The 13,112-nt window shown below is 32.9% G+C and overlaps 1 non-coding gene across 1 annotated transcript; it reads left to right on the forward strand.

Moving 5' to 3' along the window:
- Nucleotides 1-1,474: 1,474 nt before the first annotated feature.
- LOC112704715 (small nucleolar RNA R71) lies at nucleotides 1,475-1,581 on the forward strand. Its single transcript, XR_003155325.1, has one exon. It is a non-coding gene; the product is annotated as a small nucleolar RNA R71 (small nucleolar RNA).
- Nucleotides 1,582-13,112: the final 11,531 nt, after the last annotated feature.

A 13,112-nucleotide genomic window follows, 5' to 3' on the forward strand; every position in this document is an offset into this window, starting at 1 on the left:
CTTGTTACAGAAGGATAGCCGTGTGCCTTAAACACAAGGTAGTCCCCATTCAATTGAAGGACTAATTCTCTTCTGTTAACATCTATCACAGCTTCTGCTGTGGCTAGGAAAGGTCATCCAAGGATGATGCATTCATCCTCCTCCTTTCTAGTGTCTAAGATTATGAAATCAGCAGGAATGTAAAGACCTTTAACCTTTACCAACACGTCCTCTACTAATCCATAAGCTTGTCTTACTGATTTGTCTGCCAATTGTAATGAGAATAAGGCAGGCTGTACCTCAATGATCCCCAGCTTCTTCATTACAGAGAGTGGCATAAGATTTATGCCTGACCCTAGGTCACACAGAGCTTTTCCAAAGGTCATGGTGCCTATGGTATAGGGTATTAAGAATTTCCTAGGATCTTGTTTCTTTTGAGGTAGAGTTTGCTAAACCCATGTATCAAGTTCACTAATGAGCAAGGGAGGTTCACCTTCCCAAGTCTCATTACCAAATAACCTGGCATTCAGCTTCATGATGGCTCCTAGATATTGAGCAACTTGCTCTCCAGTTACATCTTCATCCTCTTCAGAGGAAGAATAATCTTCAGAGCTCATGAATGGCAGAAGGAGATTTAATGGAATCTCTATGGTCTCTATATGAGCCTCAAATTCCTTTAGGTCCTCAATAGAGAACTCCTTCTTGTTTGAGAGACGTCCCAGGAGGTCTTCCTCACTAGGATTTTCGTCCTTCTCCTCCCTTGTGCATTCGGCCATATTGATTACATCAATGGCCTTGCACTCTCCTTTTGGATTTTCTTCTGTATTGCTTGGGAGAATACTGGGAGGAGTTTCAGTGACTTTCTTACTCAGCTGGCCCACTTGTGCCTCCAAATTTCTGATGGAGGACCTTGTTTCACTCATGAAACTTAAGGTGGCCTTAGAAAGATCAGAGACTAAATTTGCTAAATTAGAGGGGCTTTGCTCAGAATTCTCTATCTGTTGCTGAGAAGATGATGGAAAAGGCTTGTTGAGGCTTTTGTTGATCCTTCCATGAGAAATTTGGATGATTTCTCCATGATGAATTATAGGTGTTTCAATAAGGTTCACCCATGTAATTTACCTCTGCTATTGCAGGGTTCTCAGGATCATAAGCTTCTTCAGAAGCTGTCTCTTTAGTACTGTTGGATGCATTTTGCCATCCATTCAGACTTTGAGAAATCATGTTGACTTGCTGAGTCAACACTTTGTTTTGAGCCAATATGGCATTCAGAGCATCAATTTCAAGAACTCCCTTCCTCTGAGGCGTCCTATTATTCACGGAATTCCTCTCAGAAGTATACATGAATTGGTTATTTGCAACCATGTCAATAAGTTCTTGAGCTTCTACAGGCGTTTTCTTTAAGTGAATGGATCCACCTGTAGAATGGTCCAATAACATTTTGGAAAACTCAGATAGACCATAATAGAATATATCTAATATGGTCCATTCTGAAAACATATCAGAAGGACACTTTTTGGTCATCTGCTTGTATCTTTCCCAAGCTTCATAGAGGGATTCACCATCTTTTTGCTTGAAGGTCTGAACATCCACTCTAAGCTTGCTCAACTTTTGAGAAGGAAAGAATTTATCCAAGAAGGTCATGACCAGCTTATCCCAGGAGTCCAGGCTATCTTTAGGTTGTGAGTCTAACCATGTTCTAGCTCTGTCTCTTACAGCAAAAGGGAAAAGCATGAGCCTGTAGACTTTAGGATCTACTCCATTTGTCTTGACAGTCTCACAAATCTGCAAGAACTCAGTTAAAAACTGATAAGGATCTTCAAATAGAAGTCCATGAAACTTACAGTTCTGTTGCATCAAAGCAACTAATTGAGGTTTCAGCTCAAAATTATTTGCTCCAATGGCAGGAATTGAGATGCTTCTTCCATCAAACTTGGACGTTGGTTTAGTGAAATCACCAAGCATCCTCCTTGCATTATTGTTGTTGGCTTCGGCTGCCATCTCCTTCTCTTGTTCAAAAATTTCAGAAAGGTTACCTCTGGATTGTTGTAATTTAGCTTCTCTTAGTTTCCTTTTCAGAGTCCTTTCAGGTTCTGGATCAGCTTCAACAAAGATGTCTTTTTCCTTATTCCTGCTCATATGAAAGAGACGAGAAAAAGAAAAAGGAAGAGGAATCCTCTATATCTGGACAAATAGGATCCTTATTATTAGTAGAAAAAGAAAGGAATAAGAGTGGAGAATCCAATCACAATGGTGAGGATAGAGGCAGTGATTGGAGATGAAGAGAGGTGAAGAGAAGTGTTAGTAAATAAATAAATAAATAGAAGAAGAGAAGAGAGGGAGAATTCGAAAATAATTTTGAAAAAGTATTTAATGATTTTCGAAAATTAAAGATAAGATAGAATTAAAATTAAAATTTAAAACAATCAATTAATTTGAAAAGAATTTTGAAAAAGAGATGAGATATTTTCAAAAATTAGAGAGAAAAAAGTAGTTAAGTTGTTTTGAAAAAGATAAGAAACAAACAAAAAGTTAGTTAGTTAATTGAAAAAGATTTGAAGATCAAATTTGAAAAGATAAGATAAAAAGAAAAGATAAGATATTTTGAAATCAAATTTTTGGATAAGGTAAATTTTTTGAAAAAGATATGATATAAAAGATATGATAAAAAGATATGGTTGAAAAAGATTTAATTTTCAAAATTAAAATTAATTACTTAACTAACAAGAAATTAAAAGATATGATTCCAGAATTTAAAGATTGAACCTTTCTTAACAAGAAAGTAACAAACTTCAAATTTTTGAATCAATCACATTAATTGTTAGTGTAATTTCAAAATTTTGAAATAAAATTAAGAAAAAGATTTTGAAAATAATTTTAAAATTTTTGAAATTAATAAGATAAAAATGAAAAAGATTTTATTTTTGAAAAAAATTTTGAAAAGATAGGATTTTTAAAATTGAAAATTTGACTTGACTTATGAGAAACAACTAATTTTAAAATTTTTTGACTAAGTCAACTCAAATTTTCGAAAATTAGGAGAGAAATAAGGAAAAGATATTTTTTTATTTTTGAATTTTTAATGATGAGAGAGAAAAACAACAAAAATGACTCACAACTTGAAAATTATGAATCAAAACTCATGATACATGCAAGAACACTATGAATATCAAGATGAACACCAAGAACACTTTGAAGATCATGATGAACATCAAGAACATATTTTTGAAAAATTTTTTGATGCAAAGAAAACATGCAAGAGACCAAACTTAGAATTCTTTAATGCATGGATATTATGAATGCAAAAATGCATATGAAAAACAATAAAAGACACAAAACAAGAAAACATCAAGATCAAACAAGAAGATTTACCAAGAACAACTTGAAGATCATGAAGAACACTATGAATGCATGAATTTTTTCGAAAAATGCATAATAATTTTTAAAACATGCAATTGACACCAAACTTAAAAATTGACTCAAGACTCAAACAAGAAACAAAAAATATTTTTGATTTTTATGATTTTACGATTTTTTTGTATTTATTTTTTTTCGAAAATATTCTTTAGAAAAACGAAAATAAAGACAAATTTTTGAAAGAATTTTGAAAACTTTTTTTGAAAAGAAAATTACATAATCTGAGCAACAAGATAAACCGTCAGTTGTCCATACTCGAACAATCCCCGGCAACGGCGCCAAAAACTTGGTGCACGAAATTGTGATCATCAACAATGGCGCCAAAAACATGGTAGCGCTCTCAAACGTGAATCACACTTTGTCACAACTCCGCACAACTAACCAGCAAGTGCACTGGGTCGTCCAAGTAATACCTTACGTGAGTAAGGGTCGATCCCACAGAGATTGTTGGTATGAAGCAAGCTATGGTCATCTTGTAAATCTCAGTTAGGCAGATAATAAAAGGTTATGGAGTTTTCGAAGAATAATAATAAATAAACAGAAAATAAAGATAGAAATACTTATGTAAACCATTGGTGAGAATTTCAGACAAGTGTATGGAGGTGCTTGTCCCTGTTGAATCTCTGTTTTCCTACTGCTTTCATCCAATCCTTCTTAATCCTTTCCATGGCAAGCTGTATGTAGGGCATCACCGTTATCATTGGCTACATCCCATCCTCTCAGTGAAAATGGTCCAAATGCTCTGTCACAGCACGGCTAATCATCTGTCGGTTCTCAATCAGGTTGGAATAGAATCCAGTGATTCTTTTGCATCTGTCACTAACGCCCAACCTTCATGAGTTTGAAGCTCGTCACAGTCATTCAATCCCGGAATACTACTCGGAATACCATAGACAAGGTTAGACTTTCCGGATTCCCATGAATGCCGCCATCAATTCTAGCTTATACCACGAAGATTCTGATCAAGGAATCCAAGAGATATGCGCCCGGTCTAAGATAGAACGGAAGTGGTTGTCAGTCACGCGCGTTCATAGGTGAGAATGATGATGAGTGTCATGGATCATCACATTCATCAAGTTGAAGTGCAACGAATATCTTAGAACAAGAATAAATCGAATTGGATAGAAAATAGTAGTAATTGCATTAAAACTTGAGGTACAGTAGAGCTCCACACCCTTAATCTATGGTGTGTAGAAACTCCACCGTTGAAAATACATAAGTGAAAGGTCCAGGCATGGCCGAATGGCCAGCCCCCCAGATCTAAGAACTAAACGTCCAAAGATTGAATAATACAATCAAAGATATCTAATAAACTAGTAAAAAGTTCTATTTATACTAAACTAGCTACTAGCGTTTACAAAGGTAAGTAATTGATGCATAAATTCACTTCCGGAGCCCACTTGGTGTGTGCTTGGGCTGAGCTTGATCTATCCACGAGCTGAGGCTTCTCTTGGAGTTGAACGCCAAGTTGTAACGTGTTTTGGGCGTTCAACTCTGGTTTGTGACGTGTTTCTGGCGTTTGACTCCAGAATGCAGCATGGAACTGGCGTTGAGCGCCAGTTTACATTGTCAAATCTCGAATAAAGTATGACGTATTATATATTTCTGGAAAGCTCTGGATGTCTACTTTCCAACGTCGTTGAGAGAGCGTAATTTGGAGTTTTTTAGCTCCAGAAAATCCATTTTGAGTGCAGGAAGGTCAGATTCCAATAGCATCAGCAGTCCTTTGTCAGCCTCCTATCAGAGTTTTGCTCAGGTCCCTCAATTTCAGCTAGAAAATACCTGAAATAATAGAAAAACACACAAACTCATAGTAAAGTCCAGAAATGTGAATTTAGCATAAAAACTAATGAAAACATCCCTAAAAGTAACTAGATCATACTAAAAACTACCTAAAAATAATGTCAAAAAGCGTATAAATTATCCGCTCATCACTGGCCTTCAGTTAGAGTATAAGCAACTGTGGTTGTGTCTAAGTTGTTTGCTATTGGACCTTCGCTCCAAGCGGTGAAGCTTGATTCTTGAGACCTTGGCTCTGATTACCAATTGAAGGTTGTAGACGGCTTAGAGAAGGGTGGTTGAATCTATGGCCTTCTTTTAACTTTAATTTATTAACCCCTTAAAACAAACTTTCAATTTGAATCTGTTTGAACTCAGCAGCGAAAAATTTATGAGACAATTTCATTTTGTCTCATGAATATCAGAAAACAGAACAGAGTAGAGAAGAGAGAAGCTGACACCATCATGTATCCTAGTTCGGTTGCCTTGTGCAATGCAACCTACATCCAGTCTCCACCACAACAGTGGTGGAATTTTCACTATAGTTAAAGTATTACATACACCAATTCCATAGGATTGACACAATTCTTTCACATTCAAATTCTAACCTAACTTGACTTGGTTATGCTAATACCTAACTCTTCACTCTTAGTGCTAACCCAACTAAGAAAGGGATACCTCACCGGTACAAGATACAAGACACAGAATCAACCTAAAAAAATCTAAAATCACTCTAGGCTTTTCACTCATGTGTATCTCTCTGCCTTTTTCCACTCTTAGACTCTTTCAATGACTCTCTCATTCAACCTTTTACCTCAAGAAATTACAGAAAGATAAACATTGAAAAGAAAATTACAATCTGTAAAATATGAAGGAGATTAATACTTCAATAGCCTCTTTGCTATGTGATGAACCATATTTGCTTGCCTCTGATTTAGTTCCTCATTCTGGCGGAATAGTCCTTTGACTAGGAAGTACTGTCCAAGTTGATGATCTTCTTTAGAGAGCTCTTCTCAGAACATGAACCTCAAAATACTGGTTATCTCTCCTTAGTTTCAGAATGATGAAAAATCTTCTTTTGTATCTCTTTGCATGTTGATGAGTTGCTCTCTCCTAGGTCAACTTCTTGAGCTGTGTGTTACCAACTTACCACATCACTTTTTCCAGTTAATCCCCAAATTAAGAACTTTGGTTCTGACCTTCTTTCTTGACCGAAAGCCTCATGACAGCAAGGAAGAAAATGTTTTCAATGGTAAACCCATATCTGAACCACTGAAATACTACTTAGTCCCCAAGACACAAATTTGACCATAGATTTGCAGCAGTGTTGAAGAGGTCATCTTTCTTATGTATCCCAATTTAGATTAGCAGAGAGTTGGGGAAGGGGAGAAGAAACCTCGATGCATGCAAGAGGAAATAAGTTACCTTTAACTTCTGCCTTAGCTTGATTTGGTTTGATTTGGGTGATTAGACCTTTACCTTTCTTGCTTAATCCTTCTCTTTCTTTCTTCTTTGGTGAACAACTTAGGAACTAGGCTCTCTCTCTCTCTCTCTCTCTCTCTCTCTCTCTCTCTCTCTCTCTCTCTCTCTCTCTCTCTCTCTCTCTCTCTCTCTCTAAGTTCTGACTGAAGAGGAAAAAGTGAACGTTGCTTTACTGAAAACAAAATGGAGGGATCAGCCTTGAGTGATATCAAATTAGGCTTGGGTTGGCTTAGATTCAATTAGCCCGTTTGATTTCTTTGGCCCATCTAATTTCATTGCTTTGATTCCTTTGGGCTGTTATTGTTTTGTAGCCCACTAGCTTTGGTTTTCTTATCTATCTTACTGGGCTGCTGCAACAAGGAATTTTGGCCTGCAACATTTAATCAGAAATAATCAACACTAATTGGTTAATTTGCCCAATAAAATAATATTTGTCATCATTAATTAATTTAATTAATTTCTTAACTCAACACATTTTCCATTCGTTCTTCGGACAACGTAAACTTCACGGACTCAATTTTCATATGAAATAAATTTAAAACAATTTGGGGATCTGGAAGCTAAGTTATGGCTCACCAGAATTCGGCCAAAAATAAGATTTTTGCAAAATCTTCCAAACCTCTATTTTCAAAAAACATAACTCATTAACCACATTCACACAGTCATATCCTGCACTAAAACATACCATATCACAACCACACAGCCCCACACTCTTCCATATCCAATCATATCTCAATTTTAGATAGTTTTATTCACAACATTTTGCATTCATACTTAATACAATTATCAACATCATCAATACATAAGCCTTCAACACTCTTCCACAAATAATCATTATCCATATCAAATATTATCATTCATCATCCAACATACAACTCAACCACTCAACTCTACAACACTAACAACAAGTACTTATATGTTCACTAATCAAATCAACCACCGACTTCAATCCAAGCTTACCCTATGGTCATCTAGCCTAAACTTTCACAAGACATTATATATTAAATACGAGAAACCAAAACCATACCTTAGCTGATTTCCACGTATAACTCAAGACAACTCCACAAGGCAAGCTCACAAGCCTTCCACACCACAATTCAGCTTCCCAAGCTTCCAATCAAGCCTTTAATATTTTCAATTTTGCTTCATATCACATATATACATACACCTAACACAATTATTATATATACATATCCAAATTTAATTTCCAACACATTAAATCAAAGAATTGACTAGGATTAATGATTCTTACCTTGTATGTGCATTAATCAAATAAAAGCCCGCTAATTCCTCAAGTTAACTTGACCCTAAACATTAAATTAACAAAAGATCTCAACACCCACAACACACAATTTTCGAAATTTGGAAAGATAAAATTGGAACTAAGAATGTGACTTTCATACCAAATTTCTTATCGGGCTTTGTAGAGCTCGACGTTGCGATCGCGTGGCCGCAAACGGTGCGCCGATCGGAGCTCTGGATTGAAAGTTATGTGATATTGAATTTTAGGTGAGGGTTTGAATGTTTCCTTCTCTTCATGCAAGTTCCAGTAGGTTCTATTATTCTTAGGGAAGGAATGGCTGAAACTTACTTAACTTGATGGTGAATGGGTTGGGACTTTGGCCAAAGTGGGCCGGTTCCCGTTTCGACCCATTCGGCTCAATTTTGGGTCAATTTCTTTAAAATTGGTGTCAAAATTCATATTTTAATTAATTCTACTACATTAAACTCTAAAACTTTACTTTGGAGATTTCAAAGTTGCTTTGAACAGATGTTTTCTCATTCTATCTAGTTGCTTTGAAATATTACAGGACCACAATAAGTGGTTCATGTCTACCATCTTCAAGATGAGGTAGAAGATGGTCAACCAACTCACCAAACAAAATACAATTCATCATGTTGTTCTTGAGTATAAAATAACAAAGGCAAAGAGTTTGTCACCACGAAAATGACCCAAAAAAAAAGACTTTTCTGTATGAAATGTTATCGAGATTTGCATAATACATACTCAAGGTCTTGAAGAATGACGACCAGCCGCTTGGTCTTCCTCCCTTTGCTAGTAATCAAATATCAAGGATCTTCCTTACCAACAACCTCGCCAATGAGGTCTATAAATAAGAAATCTTGTATGAGATATTATATAAAGTTGTCACTCTACTGTGACATACAATAAATGCATAAAGAATAAATGAGACTCACCAAACATCTTAAAATCTTCTATTTGATCAGTTGTTAGTAGATCCACAAAGGACTTAAGGCATAAAGCATCAAGAGGAAAGCTAGGATTCTGAACGTGATTCACCTGAGTTCTTTAAGAAAATGTCAACACCATCCTGCTTACACTGTTTTTCTCCTTCGTCTTGTTATCAAAGACTATGAAATTAGTCATTGTATACATTTTAAACTCAACAAAAATACTACTCCATTTCTTTACTAACCCCTTTAGAATAGTGCAATGTATTCTACCACCCTATTTCAACCATGCAAACCATTTTCAAATTGAGTATGGTATGATTATAGATTTTTCAATCACACCACTAAAAGTAAATAAACAAATATATTGAGAATAAATAAGCTATTGTATTTAGTGATACCTTAATATCTAGTAGAATCATTTCAATCGAACTGATCTCCCTCTCATTGTACTTACTTAGAACTTTTCATATATATTCTAACAACATACGCTTTGAAATGTCATTGTAGCTTTCTGGGATTTACGTCAATTACTAAATCATATTGTTCTTCCATTTTTTCAGGTATAAAGAAACTTTTGGATGACCAAAAAGTGTTAAAGAAAAGGTTTCGTTTATCAAATGATAACCTCGTAAGAGCGTGGGAGAACCTATTTAAAGAGAATGAAGATTTACTGTGTAATATTTTGAATGCTTCGAATAGTTTGGAATTATCTACATTGCAAATACCATCCTGCTTACACTGTTGTTCTCCTTCGTCTTGTTATCAAAGACTATGAAATTAGTCATTGTATACATTTTAAACTCAACAAAAATACTACTCCATTTCTTTACTAACCCCTTTAGAATAGTGCAATGTATTCTACCACCCTATTTCAACCATGCAAACCATTTTCAAATTGAGTATGGTATGATTATAGATTTTTCAATCACACCACTAAAAGTAAATAAACAAATATATTGAGAATAAATAAGCTATTGTATTTAGTGATACCTTAATATCTCGTAGAATCATTTCAATCGAACTGATCTCCCTCTCATTGTACTTACTTAGAACTTTTCATATATATTCTAACAACATACGCTTTGAAATGTCATTGTAGCTTTCTGGGATTTACGTCAATTACTAAATCATATTGTTCTTCCATTTTTTCAGGTATAAAGAAACTTTTGGATGACCAAAAAGTGGTAAAGAAAAGGTTTCGTTTATCAAATGATAACCTCGTAAGAGCGTGGGAGAACCTATTTAAAGAGAATGAAGATTTACTGTGTAATATTTTGAATGCTTCGAATAGTTTGGAATTATCTACATTGCAAAGACCTTTTTATCCATTTATCTTGCTCTTCTATTTGTTGACCTCTTATGTTGTCATCAGGCAAGGCTATACACTTGTCATGTAATAGACATATACACTTGTCAAGCAAATAAACATGCACTAGTTGTTTACTATATATTAATATGTAGATAATAGATAGATTTAGCATGCATGATCATAATGGCAAGTTGGCAACTGTAGTTCAATAACTTGATAGATAGAAATAAATTCCACTACAGTTAATTATTTGTGCCTTTTTATCAAATAATCTATCTCACATTCTTATTTTGCAGAGCCATGGTTATATGTTTGATTTGGGTTATTATTAGGGCTAATTAGTCTGTGAATTTTGAAGTAATAATATAGTCTAATCTAATAAATTTAAAATTATGATTTTAATTATTTGATAGTCTTTTTTTATATTTTTTAAAAAAATTTTGTTAGTTATTACTCATTGAATCTGTAATGAGGATCAAAAATGAAACTCCAACTAAGAGAGCTGATGAGGAGCTTATTGTTGATTTAGAATAGGATTTTGACTCTCAGATTTATAATCAATTATCCACAACTAAGAGTCTAAGAGTATTAAAAGGGTAATGATAAACAGATTTAAGTGTATTTTACTTCCATGAGCTCACTGAGTCTCAGTGACTTTACTTTTTGAATTGCAATTTCTTTTATCTTAAGCATGCCAATTGATACTTGATATTTTTCTATGCTACAAAATAAAGGTTGGAATATGATTGGTTGTTTGGTGAAAATGCTTGCAAGATGACGGTTCAAGTGAAAAATATGATGATATTAAAAGCTCTATATTATTTAAGAGTGAATTAAAATTTTATTGTATCAAGTTCTCAACACTTTTAAGACATCTTAAATGCCATGTTTTTTTTACACATGATAGAATTGACCTCACAGTTTGTTGCATTAAGTGCTGATAATATTATCATATACAAGGTTTAAGATAATAACAATAATTTTTGTGTATGGTAAATTTGTTGTTGCTAATATTTCTATTTGTTCTATTAAATCTTAATCGACAGTGACCTTATAATTCTCACACTTCAAATGTTGTGTTGATGTTGGTGGTGACCTTGATTCTTCTGTGCATATCATAGTTCTTCATAAGGGAACCAGAGGTGGTTGTTGTAGAATCAATAAATTGGTCACCGGTCATCATAACAATACTTGTAGAATAGATCCTAACTTTGGTGTCACTGATGGAAACTTTTAAGAGGAAGGTTTATTATGCCAAAAATTTTAAATATTTATTGTCTGTTAATTGTTATATTTAATATATGAGTTGGATTTATTGTACTTCAGGATTTTGAAAGTATTCTTTGATTGCATTTTTACACTTATCCTTAAAATATTAAATGATCTAGAATATCAGCTGATTTATTCAAAAAAATTGTAGAGAACAGGTTTGTTCTTCATGTATTTTGTCTCAGTTCAAGATTGAATTCCTAATCTAAATATATACAGCATAATATCCCATTTTTATGATAGTATGATATTATTGGTATTTTAATTTTCTTTATCCTATATTATCAAAATAAAAAATGATCTTCTAAAATATCCTTATGGGGGCAATATGATTACACTTAATATTTATTTTATGTTTGCTTGATTATTCTATTTCAATTTACACCAAACTAATAATCATAAACTTGTAAAATCAGTTGTTGATCACCACGACGACTATATTTTTCACTTTTGACGTTTGTTTAAGATTTTATAATTTTTTAAATTGAAATAATTAGTTTTTAAAACACATGATTAGGCATATATTAAATATTAGGTTAGCATAATTATACAAATAGAAAAAGATAATTCAAATTTTGAATTGACATGGCTATAAAAATTTTATTTAAAAAAATTCAATAGTTAATTTTATTTTTATATTAGAATAAATTTATCTATTTTTTTTAATTTAGTTAAAATTTGCCCTAAAAGTTATCCATTAAAAAAGATAGTAAAAAGAATAAAAGATATAAATTAATGTTAATTACAAAATTATAGTTTTATTACTTGAAGACATAGACATTTTTTTCAATTACAATTTTAGGGGAGAATATATGACATATAAAAATAATTTAAATACGCGACTAATATTTTAGTTTAAAAAAGTTTGTTTCAAGTCAGCCGCACCATCTTCAAACCATGCTTCTTTTTAAACAAATTACTCAAACTATGATATTTTGGTATAGTAAATGTTGAATTTTATCATATGAAGTCTTTTTTTTTTTTTGAATCAATATATATCGTATGTTTTTTTAATAAAATTACAATAGAATCTTTTTTATAAACAGAATCGAATAGAAAAATTTTAGCAAACAAAAATCTTTCACCCATGCACAGATCTTGATCTGATACGTAACAAACAAAAAATCGCATTCAAAGATACCTTAAGGTATTAGGAGAACCCATGCAAACCGGTAAAAGTGCAGCAATTTTTTTAATTATTATTTTACTATTGAAGTGCAAGAATTATTTTGTTGTTGTTCATAATCTCCTCTCTTTAATAGGTTAAGAGCAATGCTAAGGAACCAAAAGGATATTAGCCAAAAATTAGCCAAAATATTTTTGGTGAATCCAAAATTTTTACGAATTAATATATATAGATGTTTCTTCTGCTAAGTATCAGAATGTTTCTTTTCATACTAAATAGATGTTCTTTTATATATTTTTCGAATTTTTTTGTATTGCAAATGTGAATGTCTCTATTTCTTTAAAAATTTCATATTTTTTTTAAATTTTATAGATATTTAATTATTTTTGCTAAAATATAATTAAATATTTCTTTTGTTAAGTATTAGGATGTTTTTTTCATATTAAATGAATATTTTTTTATATTTTTGTTTAAATGCTTGTAACATCCACGAGAAATTTTGTTTATAACCTGGTTGGTGACATTTAAGTCTAAGATTACAAAGGAAGAGAAGTT

Source organism: Arachis hypogaea, chromosome 7 (genome assembly GCF_003086295.3).
Source record: "Arachis hypogaea cultivar Tifrunner chromosome 7, arahy.Tifrunner.gnm2.J5K5, whole genome shotgun sequence".
NCBI classification, from domain to species: domain Eukaryota; kingdom Viridiplantae; phylum Streptophyta; class Magnoliopsida; order Fabales; family Fabaceae; genus Arachis; species Arachis hypogaea.